This window comes from Schistocerca gregaria, chromosome X (assembly GCF_023897955.1).
Source record: "Schistocerca gregaria isolate iqSchGreg1 chromosome X, iqSchGreg1.2, whole genome shotgun sequence".
NCBI classification, from domain to species: domain Eukaryota; kingdom Metazoa; phylum Arthropoda; class Insecta; order Orthoptera; family Acrididae; genus Schistocerca; species Schistocerca gregaria.
This window is the reverse complement of record NC_064931.1, coordinates 637,509,653-637,530,885: the sequence shown is the minus strand read 5'-3', so window position 1 is coordinate 637,530,885 and position 21,233 is coordinate 637,509,653.

Below are 21,233 nucleotides of genomic sequence, written 5' to 3'. Positions count from 1 at the left end.
CACTTCCACACCTGACTGCCTCAAAAACCTGGATATTGCACAATTCGGCCAAATGGAGCCCCTCAATGAGACCCGTTTCAAACTGTGTAAGGCACTGATAACGCTGTCTCACACGAGTACACAGCATCTCCGTGTCCTTCACAGTGATCAGTCAACATATGAGGCAGTTCACAGCCCTTATACAATCTGCCAGATGTAGTAACAACATTAATGCATTGTGGTGGCTGTTCTGTATGTCAGAGAAAATTGCAGCTGTAATTATTTACATAGCCCCCCCCCTCCCCCCATGGTGTGTATGTGTACGAAGTTACGTTGGCATCCGAAAATGTCATCCAAGTGCTTCACTTTCTTGTCAGACAGTGTATATTGAGAGTGGTATTGTGGAACATGAAGTATTCCTGCTTTACCCCATATGCCTGAACTTCCAGATAGCCAGTAGTGGAAAGCCTGTTTGTAAATCAGGTATCGGGCTCTGTGGAAGTTGAATACCCTCCATACGAAATGGACTTCGATGGTCGTTATAAAAATTATTCAAATGGCTGCTTTGACCACTATGGGACTTAACTTCAGAGGTCATCAGTCCCCTAGAACTTAGAACTACTTAATCCTAACTAACCTAAGGACATCACATACATCCATGCCTGAGGCAGGATTCGAACCTGCGACCGTAGCGGTCGCGCGGTTCCAGACTGTAGCGCCTATCAGACGCGAGTACAGAACTGACTCCTCACTCGCTGCGCGGCTCTATTTACACCGGCCTCGAATTAACGACCATCGCCGTCCAGAGTGGCCGCATCTTATCGTCTCCTCTTCCGCTGGCGGCCCTTCCGCCTTGTGGCTTTACCTGTTTCTCTCCCTGGTTCTGACGCATGCACTGATATCTAGCTGCTCGCGGATTTAGCTGTAAGAAGTGCAAGAAATTATACATTTTAAATTTTTTTTTACCATAGCGTTATGCACATAAACAAGTGTAGGAAGGAACCGTAAAACAGCCAGATTTTGTACATATTAAAATGGATCTTTTTGGCAGTGGGCTACTGGTATTGGAAGACTTGTCAACACATTCAGCCCTAGCATCAGATACTTTAAGCATATCTCAAATAAAATTACTATTTATTTAGCGTACCAGCCACATGCCATACTTTTTCAGAAATGTGTGACTTAATTTCGATTAATTCAATAACATTCATAAAGACTTCCCACTGCATTGTGAAGTGAAAGTGCAAAAGATTCGTCGACATACAGGAAAAAAGACTTATCTAGTCTCGAATGATTTTTCAAGAATTCTGTTATCCACCCAGTTTTCATCTAGTTCAACTGCCCATCTTTTCCTGTTCAGAGCTGTGACATTTGCAGATTCTTTCATCAGAAAAATCAAACTTATGATTACTTTCTTCTGCAGCTGTATGTGATTCTCCTGTCGTTTCGGGTGCGCTCACTTGCAGGTCCCTTAAATTTACTTCTTGATTTTCCGACATTCTACATGCTATAACAACTGCATCGCAAGCATCAAGAACATCCTACTACAACAAAAACTATTTTCCTACCTGATAAATTCGGATTTACTGACTAAGTAACTTCATACACATTGAAAATGAGAATACAGTGCTTTAAATAACTCTAGCTGTGATTTTGTCCATATGGGATAATTTATTACAGGCTGAAATATGTTCCTCTGTCCTGAACTATAATCAGATTCTTGAGAAATTTTTGTTTCACTATTTAATCTCTTGAATTATTCGAAATACATTTACATAGTTACTGGTTCAAAGTTACATTAAAAAGTCTGTATATTGCCTCTGACAGCATCAACAGTAGAATTAAAATTTATATTTTTGCTAGCTATTACGTAGACGGCACAGTTCTAATTATTTATTATCACTGTAGCATAATTGCAAGAACATGAATACAGTATGAATGTGTGATACGAATGTAAATGATGTGAATGTGTGTCTGTCTTTTTAGCCTTACTGCTGCGTTTCACTTGCTGTGATATTGTTGCGTAGTGAATAAATCGGCGTTGTGGATCTACATCTACATACATACCCCGCAATCCACCAGGGTACCTCGTACTACAACTAGCGTCTTCTCTCCCTGTTCCACTCCCAAACAGAACGAGGGAAAAATGACTCCCTATATGCCTCTGTACCAGCCCTAATCTCTCTTATCTTTGTGCTCTTTCCGCGAAATACAAGCTGGCGGCAGTAAAATTTTATTGCAGTCAGCCTCAAATGCTGCTTCTCTAAATTTCCTCAGTAGCGATTGACGAAAAGAACGCCTCCTTTCCTCCAGATACTCCCACCCATGTTCCTGAAGGATTTCCGTAACACTCGCATGATGATCAAACCTACCAGTAACAAATCTAGCAGCTCGCCTCTGAATTGCTTCTATGTCCTCCCTCAATCCGACCTGATAGGGGTCCCAAACGCTCGAGAAGTACTCAAGAATAGGTCCTATTATGTTTTATAAGCGGTCTCCTTTACAGATTAACCACATCTTCCCAAAATTCTACCAATGAACCGAAGACGACTATCCGCCTTCCCCACAACTGCCATTATATGCTTGTCCCTTTTCATATCGCTCGGCAATGTTACGCCCAAATATTTGATCGACGTGACTGTGTCAAGCGCTACACTACTAATGGAGTATTCAAACATTACGGTATTCTTTTTCCTATTCATCTGCATTAATTTACATTTATCTATACTCAGAGTTAGCTGTCATTCTTTACACCAATCACAAATCCTGTCCAAGTCATCTTGTATCCTCCTACAGTCACTCAACGACGACACCTTCCCGTACATCACAGCATCATCAGCAAACAGCCGCACATTGCTATCCACCCTATCCAAAAGATCATTTATGTAAATAGAAAACAACAGCGGACCTACCACACTTCCCTGGGGCACTCCAGATGATACCCTCACTTCCGATGAACACTCACCATCGAGGACAACGTACTGGGTTCTATTACTTAAGAAGTAAAGACCTGTGTTTACTCAAATCAGATTTTTATGTGCAGCGTTTTACAAAATATGTTTGCTTTTTTTTCAAATATGTTTTAGTGTGCATTGTCTTAGAGGGGTAAGTTTTTACGACTTTGTGTCTTGTTGTGTGATTACATAATGTTGAAAGTGAGGGTCGCAACCAGTCCATATAACAGCTCCATTGTATTCAAGTATCAAACTTTGGGTGAGAAATAAAATCAAATGTGTATTACTACAAAGGAATAATGGGAATTTTCGACAGTAAATTAGTGACAATGGCTTACGATATTTAAATTTTGAGAAAAGTGAGTGTTACTTTAAGACGGTCTTTCGTTTGTTGCGCTAAGGTAGTTTTCAGTAGAAGGTTACAAAATTAATTCTTACAGTACTTTATGCATTGTTTGAGAGTTATTCCACTACAAATCGAGAACACTATATAACTATTGAAACAAAGATGAAAGTATAATTCAAATAAAACTACAGCAAAAATTCAGTGGTATATCGACTGAGAAATTTGAGCAAAGGCATCTCAATTATACAATAAAATATTACAGTGTAAAGTACATTCAAAGTGAACATGCAAAAAGATTTGCACAACATGCATTCTGTCTATAAAAGTATATTAAGTGTAATTTGAGATCGAACGAGTGACGCATCAATTAAGACACTGGGTCCGCGTTTTGGAAGAGTGAGATTCAAATCTCCATCTGACCATTCAGATTCAATTTTTCCGTGATTCCCTTCAATCGATAAAGATGAATGTCGTAGTGGTTTCTTTCTAAAAAGCATATTCGGTTTCCTTCGCCATCTTTATTCTGCCTCAGCTTATGCTCCATTTCTAACGTCTTCGGCGTCAATAAGTCGTCAACTACTAATCTTCCTTCTCCCCCCCCCCCCCCCCTCCGCCATTTCCTGTATTAATTGATATCTGAAGAGGTCGGGAGAAGGAAGTGTGAAGCCACGAGAACGTATTTTACGTTACTACATGTTATATGTCCGGTTAAGCTCAAAGAGAAGATAAGGGAAAGCAGTTTGTGCGGTAGACCCATCTTTTTAGTGGAACCTATGGAACTCTCTGTTACCAGCATGTTTCACGTTCGAAAACGGAACAGATAATGTGATAGGACTAATTCTTTCTAAACTGATGGTTAGCACATCTCATACCGACCCTTATAATTCTCCCAGTGGTGTTCTGTTTGCCAAAGTTTCCTACTATGCTCTTTTATAGAGCGTGTTGTAAGTAACAAATAAATATATCAGACATACTCGAAACTTAATATTTCTTATAGTTGTCTCATTTCTATTACTAAAAAAATTATCTAAGATCGTAAAATTCCAAGATTATTAATGAGCCGTTATTGCGTGTCGTGTATTCAGTTAGTATCAGAGAGAGAGGCACAAAAGCGTAAGGCAATCTGCACACAGTGGTTGTGTCTCACTGCAAGGATCATCGATTGCTGCCTATCGGCGGAACCGGTAGCTTGAATTTCACGGTCGTATGCTTAGCCCTCGTTACGTGCTGTGTGCTTCGCAGATAAGCAGCGCTGCTCCTTAGGTCGTAGCTCCCCAGAAGGACGCTCTCATCGGCTCGACAGAGCACTGTGCCCCTCTGAACACATTAGTAAGCCAATTAATGCGTGCTTCAGAGCGATACTCAGCGTAGTAAGGTGTCTGACACCGGAGGTGTCAAGCTGCTTCAGGAATCCACAAGGCCGGCAACAGTCGCTGTGTTTATAGCTCAAGATTACGTTTGCGGCCAGTGAATTAGAAACTGTCACTCTATATTTTAATCATTTAAAACACGTGAACATCCGTGAAAGACTTGCCTTATAAGTGTATTTCGTAAATATCGTAATATCAGCCTCAGCTGTTCCTGCAGAACCATAGAACAACTGTTTCAAACCTCCCACATTTTGTTCTGCTGTCGAAAAATGATTAAGACTAATTAAACGTTTTTTTACATACGTGATAAGGTAGCATTTAAAAACATATATATATATATATATATATATATATATATATATATATATATATATATATATATATATACTTAAATTTTAGATTAGGCGTACTGGTGCTTAAACCGTGAATGTGTATTAAATAAAATTTTCAGTTAGTAACTCCGCCTTCAGTCGTTTTGTTTCCTCTGCACAATGCATTTCGAACTTTGTGTCACAGCCAGGCCTCAGCCGGTTGGAATTATTTATTTTGCTACAGAACAAACTGTTTAGCTAAAAATACAACACTACAAACAGTTTGTGATGAGAAGTGATTAAGTTAATTAAAGCTCTTCCCGTTCTTTTTGAAGTAAATTCCGTATGAAATTTTAATGAACAGGAATTATTACGAACAACATAAATTAGTTTCTTAGTTGAACATAATACACATGTATTTCACGCAAATTTTTACTGCATCCTAATTAAAGATATAACAGCACCTAAAATATACTATACAGACACCCTAGCGCATATATTTCAGATTTAGTATGCTTTCTGTATCGATAATTTTCTCTGTGCGGAAAAGCTATATGGGCAGAACGTACATATTTATACCATTCTCACCGAGATATGTGGCAGTATTCATATAGTGACAGTATGTGGTATCATCAGAGAGTTTTATGTACCCAAATAGGTGACCCATCTAACGAGAATGAGCACAAAATAAGCGCTAGTTTTAATGGTGCATGATGGAGAGTTTTCTGAGATGTTTGATATGAGTTGCCGGCTCAGAAACGGTGATGCAATATCCCTAATTCTAGCTCATTTTCCGTTGGAAAGGATCACAAGACATCTACATAAACGACAATGGAATGCTGCAGGACTGAACGGACATAATAAACAGCGATTCTCTGACAACCTTTTTAGTGATTAACCAGTGACACAGACAATCTGAAAAATATCACAGGACACATCATGCTGCACTTTGCAAAAGCAAGCCTGTAGATCAACGAATGTAAGATCCAGTAAATGCTGATTTCAAGGACGAACCACAGGAGCAATTCAGATAACTTGGAACTTTATTCACTATAAGCAATAAATAAAACTTCGATTTAAAACAGAATGTTCAGAAAGGAGAGAAATATATTTTCAGTTTGTTAAATACTCTGATACAGAAAGACATTCTTTAAAGATCAATGGTAAAACACTATCATTTGCCTAGCTGGGACCTATGGATCAAACAAACCATGAATACCAAGTAAATGGATACAAAGTAGCAGGACTTCTTCGAGAGGGTGTTGACAGAACAATATGACCACCAACCTACTATCGATATAAATCCGTACAGGCGATAGCAGCGCCACCTGGCGAGGAATGACTGCTAGTCACGCACACAAACACTCTCTCTCTCTCTCTCTCTCTCTCTCTCTATCTCTCTCTCTCTCTCTCTCTCTCTCTCTCTCTCTCTCTCCCACACACACACACACACACACACACACACACACACACACACACACACGGTGCATGTAGTATCAGTGAGCGTGTTGTCCGTATGTAGAGTGGGGAAGGCGAGCGATCTGTCTGAGCCTGACCGAGGGCAGGTAGTGATGGATCGTAAGATCGGGACGAGCATTTCGGAAACTGAACGACTTTTTGGGTGTCCGAGGAGTGTTGTTGTGAATGTCTTCAACGCGTGGCGAAACCAAAGTGAAACCACATCCAGATTTCGTGCAATTTGCCGACCACCCCTCGTTACACGTGTCGAACATCATAGGATGGGCAGACTGGTAAAACAGGACAGGCGATGAACTGTGGCGGGACTAACATCATAGTTTAGTCCTGGGCAGACTACAAGTGTTTCTGAGCACACAGTTCACGGAACACTCATAACGATGGGCCTCCGCAGCCGAGGACCCATGCATGTGCCAATGTTAACACCACGACATCGGGAACTACGCATGAAATGGGCACGTGATCATCGGCACTGCACGTTGGTGAAGTGGCAGAACGTTGCATGGCCTGATGAACCCGATACCTACCTCATCAAGCCGATGGGAGGGTGTGAATCCGTCATCTTCCAGGGGAGAAGCACCTTGACACCTGTACTGCGGGACGGAGACAAGCTGGTGGCGGCTCCATTATGCTGTGGGGAGTATTCACCTGGGCCTCCATGAGTCCAGTGGAGCTAGTGCAAGGCACTATGACGGCCAAGGAGTATCGTGCACGGGTTGCAGACCATGTACACCCTTTCATAACGATTATACTTCTCGACGGCAGTATCATTTTCCAACAAGATAATATGCCATGTCACAAGCCCAGGAGTGTCATGGAGTGGTTCGAGGGACACAGGAGCGAGTTTCAATTGATATTCTGCCCCCCCCCCCCCTAACTCAACAGATATGAGCCTGATCGAACACATCTGGGATGTGACTGAACGTGGCGTCAGATCCATCTCCCCCTCCACGAAATTTAAGGCAGTTGCGTGATTTGTGTCTGGCAATGTGGTGTCAAATCCCTCCAGCGGCCTAACAAGGTCTCACTGTTTCCATGCCACGATGCGTCGCCTATGTTATCCGTGCTGCCAGACGTGGACATACAGGCTATTAGGTAGGTGGTTAAGATGTTCCGGCTGATCAGAGTATATATATTGTGAAAATGGATGTATGTGTATATGTACAGGGTGTCTGTCCTAAGAGGCGTCAGGCGAATTTTCCCTGATGTTTCGGCAGATATTTGCCATTTAGTTTTTGCTGTGTGTAGCTACAATCAGCCCAAACAACTACTGAATGAAATTAAAATGAAATCCAAACCATTAGCTGCTACTGGCGCCTATAAATATCAACGGGGGAAGTTTAAAATGTGTGCCCGGATCGGGGCTCGAACCCAGGATCTCCTGCTTATATGGCAGACGCTCTCTTCAACTGAGCCAACGAGGACACAAAGAGTATAGAGCGACTGCAGGGACTTATCTCAGGCACGCTCCCCGTGAGGCCCACATTTCCAACTTACTACATTTGTAGCCGTCATACAGACAAGCCTTACCGGGCAACGGTCTTCTTCTGTGCGGATGCACTCACATTGCTCAAACTCTTACGGGAGTCGGTAGATTGATTGCCGCGAGTATAGTGGGAAGGGGCACTATAAATGTAGTGTGTGGACAGTAAGTTGGAAATGTGGGTCTTACGGAGAACGTGCCTGAGATAAGTCCCTGCAGTCGCACTATACTCTGTGCCCTTGAGGACCCAGTAGGATAGAGAGTCTGCCATGTAAGCAGGAGATCCCGGGTTCGAGTCCCAGTGCCGGAACATTGCCACTGTTGATATTTATCAACGCCTGTAAGCAGCTAATGGTCTGGATTTCATTGTAATTTCATTCTTAGAGAGCTGCAAGATCACCATGTCCGAAAGAACAGATACTATCTTCATATACAAACAACTACTGTCTGTCACTTATTTCATACGACGTCCAGGGTCGACGGAAATTGACGGTTTCTTTCCCATTAGAAATAAAATGATTTTTAAAGCATAATTTTACACGCCCATTCGACAGAACGGTCACATATTAGTCTCTTGCGTTATACGTTTTACCGACATGTCTTAACCGAACAGTAAAACATAAAGAATAGCCAATACTGCTGTAGCGACAGCACTGCCCTAACCTGCACTAATTGCTGCCGCCATGCAGAAGCGTTGTTCAGGTGCTGCTGGAGTACTGATTATTCTTCACGTGTTATCCACCCTGTTAATACATGTCAGGAAAACAAATATCGCATTAGACTAATCTTGGGCTGCTGTGTTGACTGAGCATGTAATATTCCGCTTTGAAAATAATTTTCTTCTCAACGGGAAAAAAAACCGATGGTTTCCTTCGAATGTGGGCGTCACATGAGAGACGTGATGAGCAGTATTTGTTTAGCATGGCTATAGCAACACACTGCAAAAGCGAAATTGCATATACCTTCTGAAACACCAGAGAAAATGCGCCTGTCGATCCACAGAAGAGACTCCCGGTATATGTACGTATGTTCCGCATCTTCTCCTGAAACAATGGTCCGATTTCAACCAAAGTTTGTACACATTTCAATTACTGTCTCGAAATAGTCGCTGTGGGGGTAAGAACCAGCCCACGAAGCACGAATACCCGTAATTCATTCATCCAGTATTTGGAAACGAGAGCACTTAGTGACTTGAAGAAAAAACATTACACTTAATTTCAAGCCTTTAAGAAACATTTCTTCGCTGGGAGCCCCCCCCCCCCCCCCCCTCCACAAATTGCTGAAAGAAAAAACTTTTATCTTTTACTACATTTTCGCTGTTTATGCAGCAAATCTACCGCATGAAGCATGACGTGTTAATGTATTACTACTTTACTACACACGCAGCACGTTTTGCAGACAGTATTCACATATAACACTGAATGCACCAGCAAAATTCTATCATTGTACGACAGATACTTTCGGAGATATAATGTCATAAACACTGAGATACCTGAAAAACTTCCGCATCTTGCATGATGTTTTAATTTATTACTTCTTTACCACTAACGCTATTCACAAAACATTTTGCAGACAGTGGCCACATTCAAAAGTGGATGTACCTGGAGCTGCTTGAAAATGAAACTGCAGGGCGAAATTCCCTAGAGATACAGGTGAAATGCCTGTGCAAATGCGTGTGAAGTTTTTTAAATATATGCGGAATATATTCGACAAGTGCGTACTTACGTGGCCCAAGCCACGGGGAAAATACTTATCCTGAACCCCTGGAACGATTTCAGTTCAATTTGGTTCATACATTAGCTACGATCTTGAAGGAAATAATGTGGGATTAAGAACCACCAACCTCCAATTGGGGTGGTGGTGATAACGTGGAGAGGTAAGGTGGAAAGAGGAGATGGACAGCCTGAGAGGGAAAAGGAGGTGATGGACACAGATAGGGGGAGGAGGAGGTGGACAGAGAGAGGAGGAGGGGGTAATGTGCAGGGAGGTTGGAGAGGAGGAGATAGACAGAGAATGGAAAGAGGAGGAGATGGGTAGATACAGGGGAGTAAAAGATGGGCAGAGAGAGAGAGAGGGTAGGAAGAAATGGACATAGAGAGGGGAGGAGGAGAAAGGAGCAGAGAAATGAAGAGGAGGAAATGGAGAGAGATAGAAGGGATGAGGAGACAGACAGAAAGATGAGGAGATAGACAGACAGAGGAGGGAGAAGGAGATTAACAGTGAGAAGATGAGGAAGAAGTGAACTGAGAGTGGGGAGGAGGAGATGGACAAAGAGGGGGTGGAGAGATGGAATTAAAGATGGGGAGGAATAGATGGAAAGAGGAGGATGGATAGAGGGGAAACGAGCAGATGGACAGAAATGGAGATGGGTAGAGACAGGGAAGGAAGAGATGGACAGAGAGAGATGGTAGGAAGAAATGGACATAGAGAGAGGGGGTACAGAGAAAGTGGGGGAAGCAGATGGACAGAGAGAGCAGCAGAAGGAGATGGACAGACAGAGGGGCAGGAGGACATGTATAGATGGTGGAGGGTGGGGGTGGAGGAGGCGGACAGCGAGAGAGAGATTCAAGGAGATGGAGAAATGAATAAATACGTAATACCAGATCGAAAGAATCTGGGCACTAGTTATAGGACATTAATATAGAGTTGTCCATTCTTTGCCACTATGACGAATTGAACTCTGCTGGGGACAATTTTAATGAGGCGGCTGAATGTCTGTGGAACAATGGCCGCCGATTCCTGCTCGAGAGATGAAACCAGAGAAGCTAGTCATGTTGGACGCTGGAGTCTGGAGCGAATTTAGAGTTATGTCTCATCTCAAATGTGTTCCATTGGTTTTAGGTCGAGACTATTGGTAGCCCAGATCTTTTCAGGAATGCTATTGTCCACATTGCCTCACAGATGATGCATTTTAACAGGCTGTATTGCCATGCTGATACAAACAATGATTTTCTTCGAACTGTTTCTCTACTGTAAACAATACACAATGCATCTAGTTGTCAATTCCTCATTACCCAGCGGTGTCTTAATACGTTTGATCAGATAGTGAGATTAAAAGCAAGTCTGCAAGTTCGTGTGATGATTTACTCTCCATCTTCGGTAACCGGACATAAAATGTACGAGTAAAGGATGATAAACACCACCATGGACACACTTCGCGTTTTGTTTTTCAGGGTGGCAACATCATAGTCAATGCTGCATTCGATTTTTCGTTCTGAACCGCACGACTTTTACAAACACCTGCTTCAGATGCATTGGTCGTTCAAAACCTCACACCGCCTGAAGTGGTCATTATAGTTCACTGGCCCCTTAACTCAAGGATAACCTGTACATATCAGATTTTTTATTTTATTTATTTAGCATGTGGCAAAAAATTTAACGCTTCCCAAAAATAAAAGTAAGACATAAAACAAACATTCGAAAATATTAACAAACTAATAGAAACGTGTACCATGTGAACAGTTACAGATGAAACGTCCCCTTAGAAAAATTGTACAGGGCTGTGCTTAAACTGACACACAATTTTTTTATTTTTTTTAATTTTTTTTTTTTTAGCGCAACGCAATCTGACTTTTAGTAATCCCTACAAGAGAATGGCCCTGACAAACATTAACCTATATGTTTCACAAATCACTTACCTCACAAAAATCTTCGTTACTCGAACTACTGCAATACAGCGAGCGCCCCTACTGCCAGCTAACTAAAAGATTCAAACTACAGAAGTCACTAACTACTGATAGGCACAGTTAGCAAATGAAAGATTTTAATAGAGAACAAACAATGTATTTACCTTAATAGTCATAATATATAATCAGTTAACGACACCAATTCTTACAAATTTCAAAACTCCGCCATCTCTCTCCCCACATCCACCACTGCTGGCGGCTCACCTCCAACTGCGCAACGCTACGCGCTGTTAGCATCCAGGTGTCGCTGCCCAACACTACAATGGCAGACAACAATGCAAACCAGCCACAGACTGCACACGGCGCAGCCAGTGATTTTCATACAGAGTGCTACGTGGCGGCGGCGTTACCAATAAAAAAAACCTAAACAGCCTACTTACATATTTACAAATTGTTTTGGGCAGTGGCCAATACAGATTTGAAAATTTTTTTCATAATTACAATAAAAAAGAAATTAAATGCACACACTTATCGATACAATGTTGGTTCAAAGCTAAAATTTTCTCACAGTCCATAAAGACAATCCTGATCATTCATCAAAGTAAAATTGCAGTGTTTTTCTCAAAGTCTGAGTAGTAAAAGAAAATGCACATGGAAGTAGTGGATTTCCATGCAGTCTTGAAGAAGTAGTGTTGTCTTTCCAACGGAAAGAGAGTGCTGACTCTTGACATGCAGACAGGTAGAGATTACGGTATTGGTGGGCCACCAGAGGTGTAGACCCACTGTAGTCCTTGTAGAGGTGGCCAGCAGCCATCCGTTGCGACTGTGCAGGTGCACAATCACCATTGAAGAGTCTTGCAGACAATATTGCAAGTCCTTGAACCACATCTTGTGCACTCACAAAGTTTTTTTCTAATTGTCCTTAGAACCAGCAATGCTGTTAACCAGTCCCTTGCTGAATTATCAACACACTGCAAACACTATCAGTCCCTACTTCTCACATATTGTCCATATACTATGACCAACAGAAACGTGTGCAGTGAAATGTAACTTACTAGTTACTTAATTCGATGAACTGGGGTCAATTACAATTTTATAACATAAGAATACAATAACAAAGGTACAAAATGCATCATTAAAGAACATAACAGTACAGATAACATTTGTAATAACACAGACTTTATAAGAGAATAGAAATAAACATATACATCAGTGTTACAGGAATTATGACGTAAGTACATACATAAAAGATCAGAATAACTTTTGAAACATCAGCTTCACACATGAGCATTAGAACAAAACAGAATAAATAATGTGTAAACATCTTTACAAAGTAAATAACATGTTATTAATGAAAATTATATTTGAGGATAACAGTATTCCTCATCGTAGTGAATGTAGCCTAGTATTAGAAGAGAAAAAATTCTACGAAACAGTACATAGATACAGGAAGAAAATAAATACACAAGGATACACAAACACATAGTGGGATAACACAAAAGGAAAGGACAGGGTTTGTTTTCAGGGTTACATTTGGTACTGCAGTCCAACCCAAAACTCATTCCATAGATCGTCCCTCTTATTTCAACATTTGCTCCAGCCAAAAAAAAAAAAAAAATCCTATCCAGGCATGCTTTCTGTATTCTGTTCACATCCTCTTTCAAAAATAGTTTTTCTCCACTGTACACTACTTTTTTTGGCCAAACCATTTTCTTATAGCTTCTCAATGCATTTCTTCTAATTCATCATAGTTAGTTTCTTATATAGTCTACCCCCTTTTAAGCTAACTTAAACCTACTGAGCTCAGATGCTAAACTAAGGGACGACGCAATGCAGCAGCAAAAAATAATTAACACAAACAACAATGACAAAAATAATGGAAATTGGCAAAGCAGTTGCAATATTATAACTAATATAAGGCACTGTGCAACAAACAAACAAAATTGATCTGTAGTAAAACTGGCTTAACAGAGTAATACAAAGTGAAATTCAGTAGCACTATGCCTGGCACACAGCAGCAGCAAATGCAATAACTTATACCTAAACATGACAAAGCTCAAGCAGAAAAAATAGTACACTAAAGATGGCCATGTCTAATACCTGTGTCACATCTTAGTGTCTATGTAATTAAAGTGGCGCACTACAACAACTTATTGTAAAAAAAATATTACCATGTACTTGAAAAGAAAATTATTTATGCAGTTACTGTTACTAGTCCCTTCTTATTGTTCTTTCCTTTCCAAGTGCTCCTTTTTTGAAGAATGTGGATCACAAAATTATTATTTAATAGATCTGTTGACAGAAAGTGTTCACATTAGCAAATGCATTTTATTTTATTTTATAAAACCAATGCTGCAACACAGCTGGAAACTAAATATCAAATGAAATAAGCAACTATGAAAGGCAAAGCTTAAAAATATCATTGAATAGTCATGTGACATTTTATAAGTTAGTACAAATTCTCTCAACTCTTGTAGAAAGACGCTTGTCATTATCAGGTGTGCAGATGTAAGAAAGTATCTTTCCAAGTAATGAGCGTGTCGTTTTTGCGATGCTTTCTACAAAGGAATGTCAATAGCGAGGATAATGGCCTCTTTATTTTTTTTCTCCACCTCTGCCTCTGAAAGGCACACACTAATGGCTTGTTTCCAGGTGGCTGTCGCCCAGCTAGGTGCCCACGACGCATTACATGCAGGTGGTCACTTAACTTCATTACCGAAATATTTACGACACCAGTTTCTGCTACAGTGGCAGTCTCATATAAAAAATTTCACAGGTCAAGAATTTGCGTTACACATCTGTAGAAACAAAATCCTATTGATATAACAGTGTCCAAAAAAATTTCGTCGGCATTGTAATACATTCACGTATTTACATACATTTCATAACTCTTAAAGTACGATTCTTGGTTTCCAACATCCTTTTTCAGGTTCGAATCCTGGCAGGGTCGCCATAAGAACCGTCGCCTTAGAAAAATTATACAGGGCTGTGCTTAAACTGACACACAATATTTTTTTTTTTTTTTAGCGCAACGCAATCTGACTTTTAGTAATCCCTACAAGAGAATGGATCTGACAAACATTAACCAATATGTTTCACAAATCACTTACCTCACAAAAATCTTCGTTACTCGAACTACTGCAATAAAGTGAGAGCCACTACTGCCAGCTAACTAAAAGATTCAAACTATGGAAGTCACTAACAACTGATAGGCACAGTTAGCAAATGAAAGATTTTAATAGAGAACAAACAATGTATTTACCTTAATAGTCATAATATATATATCAGTTAATGACACCAATTCTTAAAAATTTCAAAACTCCGCCATCTCTCTCCCCACATCCACCACTGCTGGCGGCTCACCTACAACTGCGCAACGCTATGCGCTGTTAGCATCCAGCTGCTGCTGTCCAACACAACAATGGCAGACAACAATGCAAACCAGCCACAGACTGCACACGGCACAGCCAGTGATTTTCATACAGAGTGCTACATGGCGGCGGCGTTACCAATAAAAAAACCTAAACAGCCTACTTACACAGAGATTATATTAAAAACTAAATGTCACGTTACAAAATTATTTTTATTGAAAAATAACGCGTTTCACCGTGGTTAGGCATCATCAGATAATCTAAAAGGAAAAAGGGGGCTAATTGAATAACTATCCTGTAAATATTATAAGGCATGGTTATGAGCTGCGACCAAAATTTCATTAAAACTGCAAACAACACTCACTTGTAATTGTCAAATGAAGCTCACTGAGTCAGTTACCAAAGCCCCAAGAAGGCCACATATACACTATGTAATCAAAAGTATCCGGACACCTGGCTGAAAATGACTTACAACTTCGTGGCGCCCCCTCCGTCGGTAATGCTGCAATTCAGTGTTGTGTTGGCCGACCCTTAGCCTTTATGATAGCTTCCAATCTCGCATGCATACGTTCAGTCAGGTGGTGGAAAGTTACTTGGGGAAAGGTAGCCCATTATTCACGGAGTGCTGCACTGTAGAGAGATAACGACGTCGGTCTTTGGCCTGACACGAAGTCAGCTTTCCAAAACATCCCAAAGATGTTCTATAGGATTCAGGTCAAGACTCTGTGCAAGCCAGTCCATTACAGGTATATTATTGTAGTGTAACCACTCCGCCACAGGCCGTGCATTATGAACAGCAGCTCGATCATATTGAAAGATGCAGTCACCATCTCCGAATTGCTCTTCAACAGTAGGAAGCAAGAAGATGCTTAAAACATCAAGGTAGGCCTCTGCTGTGATAGTGCCACGCAAAACAAGCGGTGCAGGCCCCCTCCATGAATAACACGACAACATCACAACGCCACCGCTTCCTGTTTTTACCGTTGGCACTACACACGATGGCAGATGAAGTTCACCGGGCATTCGCCAACCCACACCCTGATATCGGATCGACACATTGTGTACCGTGATTCATCATTCCACACAACGTTTTTCCACTGTTCATTCGTCCACGTTTACGCTCCTTACACCAAGCGAAACGTCATTTGGCATTTACCGGCGTCATGTGTGGCTTACGAGCAGCCGCTCGACTATAAAATCCAAGTTTTTTCCTCTCCTGCCTAACTGTCATAGTACTTGCAGTGGATCCTGATGCAGTTTGGAATTCCTGTGTGATGGTCTGGATAGATATCTGCCTATTACACTTTACGACCCTCTTCAACTGTTGGCGGTCTCTGTCAGTCAACAGACGAGGTCGGCCTCTACGCTTTTGTGCTGTACGTGTCCCTTCACGTTTCCACTTCACTACCACATCGGAAATAGTGGACCTAGCGATGTTTAGGAGAGTGGAAATCTCGCGTACAGACGTATGACAAGTGACACACAATCACCTGACCACGTTCGAAGTCCGTGAGTTCCGCGGCGGCTGGTCCCTTTAATCCCACAAATCAACCAGTTCCGCGGAGCCCCCATTCAGCTCTCTCTCGATGTCTAATGACTAGTGAGGTCGCTGATACCTGGCAGTAGGTGGCAGCACAATGCACCTAATAAGAAAAACGTATGTTTTTGGGTGTGTCCGGATACTTTTGATCACAAAGTGTACATAAAATCGTCTGGACGAAAATCCGCTTTTCAGAATAACTAAAAAGACCCTTGGGAAACTAGACAGTAAATTTCGGAAATCAACCCACAGCCATAACGTAAACTAGGTCTGACATACTAATAAAGAAAACCAACGAAGGATTACAAATACCGTTTGAACTGTTACAGCAGCAACTAGAGCGCAGCGTTGAGCCACGCGTACGTGTTGGCTTGGATTCCAAACAGTTGAGATGTCTAACCGGCAGCGGCACCAGAAGTACTAAACGGCGGAATGTCGCCTATAGCTGCTCAAACACAAAAAACGGCAATGGCTGGTGCTAATAACTTACGTAGAGAGATAATGTACCACTGCTTAACCTACACTTAACAAGACTGAATAAACTAGACATGACGACAGTATCTGTTCCCGAAAGAACAGTTACCGTAGATGACCATGCAGCTTTGCTAGAAATGAAATTATAATTAAATGGACACCCTAGCTGCTAACAGGTGTTGATGTATTTCATTAGGGAGCATGCAAGGGATAAGTCCCTGCAGTCGCGCTATCCTCTGTGCCCTCGGTGGCTCAGATGGATAGTCGGCTCGCAGCCGTGCTAGCGTGCGGAGCTGCTCCGCGCGACGTCCGACGCTCTCGGCGGTGTTTACTTCCGCGTCCGCGTCGAGTCCAGTACTAACGTACACCATGGCGCACTCGTATCGCCGTGCAACGATCAAAGTAACGTTTCAGGCCGATCATCCACGACCCAGAGCTTTCGAAGTCGAACACTTCATACGTCAGGATCTACGTTTGAACCCCCAGGACGTAATCGGCATACATTTCTCCATCACTGGAAGTGTTGTCTACATCAAGATGTCGACGGAGAAAATTTGCAATGACATAATTCACCGTCATGCCACCGGACTGAAATTTAAACACTCCGATGGACATACTGGTGCTGTGACATTCGTCCATGCTGGATTCGGTCTCCGGACATTGCGGGTTTTTGAGCTCCCGTTCGAGGTGCCTGTGGATGTGGTCATTGCCGCTTTCCAACCATATGGCATCGTCTTGGGTCACGTCGCGGAGAAGTGGCAGACATTTACCACCTACCCCGTATTAAATGGCGTCCGGAAAATAAAAATTGAGCTGACGAAACATGTCCCACCGTACCTGCTGATTGGCGGTGTGAGGGCCATCATCATGTACGATGGACAGCCACGAACGTGCACTGGATGTGGCCAGGAGGGACATGTACGTTCCGAATGTTTACACCGCCGTTTAATACAGACGCCGTTACGTGAAGAAACCCAGGCTTCGACGGCCACGTCCTTACCCATCACCTACGCCAAGGTTGCACAGGACCCCGTCGTACCAATCTCGATTGCACCAGCAGCATCGTCAACGCCACCCGCCGCAGCACAACGCACCGACGACACCAGCACTGCGTCGCCTCCAGTGCTCGCTTCAGCACCGTCCGGGTTGCAGACCGAAACCGATGTACCTGTTGGAACCATGGACGTCGACCTCGGTGTCGTACCGAAGTCAGCCTTTGTCCAGACAGGCTCGGCGTCAGACGACGGGCGACCACATTCTGATTCAGAAGGCCACATCAGAAAACAGCGGTCGCCTCGCAAACACAGGAAACGACGACGAACGCCTTCCGATAACGCCCTTTCTCAGACGGCCCCGCGAGATGTCGACCTGATGTCTGACGGTGATCTCCCACATTGCGTCCTGTCACGCGATGTGGCAGCAACAGGCGCCCCTCCTGTGACGCCTACTCTCCCAGCCAGGGAGGTGTCCTCGCCGTTGTCAACGAATGATGACGGCGGTCCCCCTACCACTCATGTTGCGGAATCCACAACACCCGTTCCGGCAGTACGTGACCGTCACATGTCCACGTCGTCAGCTTCCTGGGCCGATGACGTTGAAGAAGAAGTGGAACAGACTGCCAGCGTGTCTGCACAGGAGTCCACCTCGGCGACTCTGCGTCTGGCCCCCCGTTAGTAATTATCACCACTGCGGGACCACCGGTGGGTCTCCACCTGCCGGCTACTTCTACCGCACGTTCTGCAAATACTGAGGATGGCCGTACACAGCAATATCGTATCGCCACGATGAATCTTGCCACCATTCGTGCCCCCCATAAACTGGCCATGTTCAGAGACACTATTTACTCTGCGGATGTTGACATAGCACTCTTACAAGAGGTGTTTGTGGCTGACTTCCTAGTTCCCACCGGATGCAACGCACATGTTTCCCCCGCATCCGACACGGGTAGCGTCGTCGCCATCCTGCTACATGACGGAATCCCTGCAGAGGACGTCATCTACCTCCCCACTGCGCGAGGTATGGCCCTCACACTGTTCGGCGTGCGTATTATTAATATCTACGCTCCGTCCAGCACTGGCCGCCGTCATGACCGACAAACTTTTTTTGCCGAAAGCGTCACACCCCTCTTCACCGGTCTGCAGGACGATTTGGTACTCGGTGGTGATTTTAACTCGACACAAGAACCCGTGGACCAACTCCCGCGACATTCCCCTTGTGCATCTCTCTCAGTGGTCATCGACCGTCTACGACTTGTTGACACATGGAAGAAGCTCCACGGAATTCAACCGGGCTATACATCCTACACTTCTCACTCGTCAAGCCGCATAGATCGCATCTACGTTACCCGCTCCCTTGCTGATGGCACACGTCATGCGAAAGTCTGGACCTTGGCCTTTTCAGACCATGATGCGTACTTCTGTGACGTCACCCACGCCCGACAGCAAGTGTGGCACAGTCGTGGTCTGTGGAAACTCAATGTCGCTCACCTGACCTCCTCAGACTGTCGCTGTATGGTCGAAGCAGCGTGGGCACGCTGCCACCATCGTCGAGAAGCCTATGACTCCACCTTATCATGGTGGCTCTCCTGTGCAAAGCTGACCCTCAGGAAGCCTCTGATGAGTTATAGAAAGGAATTAAAGGCGTGGCAAACTAATACCCTGCACTTCTACTACACCATTCTACGTGACTGTACGACGATGCCTTTCTCGCCAGCCCGGCAGTCGATGGTCCATCGCACGAAGGCGCAGATCTCCTTGATCATGCGGTGTAACTTGGGACGCACAGTAGTCCGTTCTCGAGCTTCTAATCGAATCCCTCAAGAACGTCCGTCGATGTACCACCTCCTTCAGGAACGACAACGACGACGACGAGCTCTGATCCAAGTACTTACTGATGTGGAAGGGCCCCGGCACGACACCCAACAACGCATCGGTCGTGCTCTCCATGCTCATTTTGCCAGGCTATACCCAGCCGTACCGCATTCTGCAGCGCTGATCACAGAAGCCGCTCAGCTTACTACGAACGCTCTTCCGGAGGATGCAGTGAATGACCTCCAAGACGACGTAACCACAGATGAAGTGGTAGATGCTGTCAAGGCGGGTTCCGACAACAGATCTCCTGGACCTGACGGTATACCCATCGAATTTTAGAAAAGTTTTCACTATTTGTTGGCTTCCACGTGGACGGCAATCGCACAAGAGCTGATGTCACCGATGACAGTGGTCCCGAGCGCCTTTCTAGAAGGCATTATTATCCCCGTACATAAACCGCGCGGGTTATCGAGGGTCCAGGACTATCGACCAATTACTTTGCTCAACAGCGACATGAAAATATTCACACGGCTACTGCCATCGCGACTCAAGAAGGTCGCACGTTACGTCACATCCTGAGACCAGATTTCCCTAGGAGGCGACAACAACATCCGTACGGCCCTTTGCCGTTATAGAGACATGATAGCATTAGCGCATTATCAGCGTCTCCCTGGCGCCTTGGCTTCACTGGACTTAAGCCAGGTTTTCGACCGTGTTGACCATTTCTATTTACGGACAGTTCTTCAGCATATGGGCTTTCCTGGCGGTATTGTCACAGTGGTTATGCGCCTGTTGAGTAGTGCAACCTCTAAAATCATGTACAATGGTCGCCTTACACCGTCCGTGGTCATCGCGCGATCTGTACGACAAGGCTGCCCTCTTTCCACGATTTTGTATGCTTTCGCCTTGGAACCCCTGCTACAGGGCATGCGCCAACGTTTGGAAGGTATGGCTGTGCACGGCCACCGTTTTTGTTGTACAGCCTACGCAGACGACATAGTACTATATCTGCGCAGTGAAGATGAAGTACAAGCAGCACTGACATGGGTGGCGACTTACGGCGAAGCATCGGGGAGCTGCCTCAGCGTGTCAAAATCCAAGGTCCTACTCACTGGTGAGGGCTTGTCGGAGAGATGCGTTGCCCCACTTAGTGTCGCCGCCACCATACGGTGTCTTGGACTTGATTTCACAGCAGACCTGCGCCGCTCAGCGACTATCAATGGTAGACGCTTGCTACAGACAATCAGAGCAAATCTCGCAGATCACCGGCTACGAGCTCTCGACGTTATCCAACGCGCGCAATACGTGAACATGTATCATGCTTCCCGTATACCACACGTGGCTCAAGTACTACCAGTCCAAAATCTCCTGGCGAGACGACTGTTGATGGCTCTCGGCTCCTTCGTCAGCTCGGGGATGTTATTCAAGGTGCAGTATGAATCCCTTGCACTGCCACGAGATCGTGGCGGGGTGGGAATCATCCACGTGCCGAC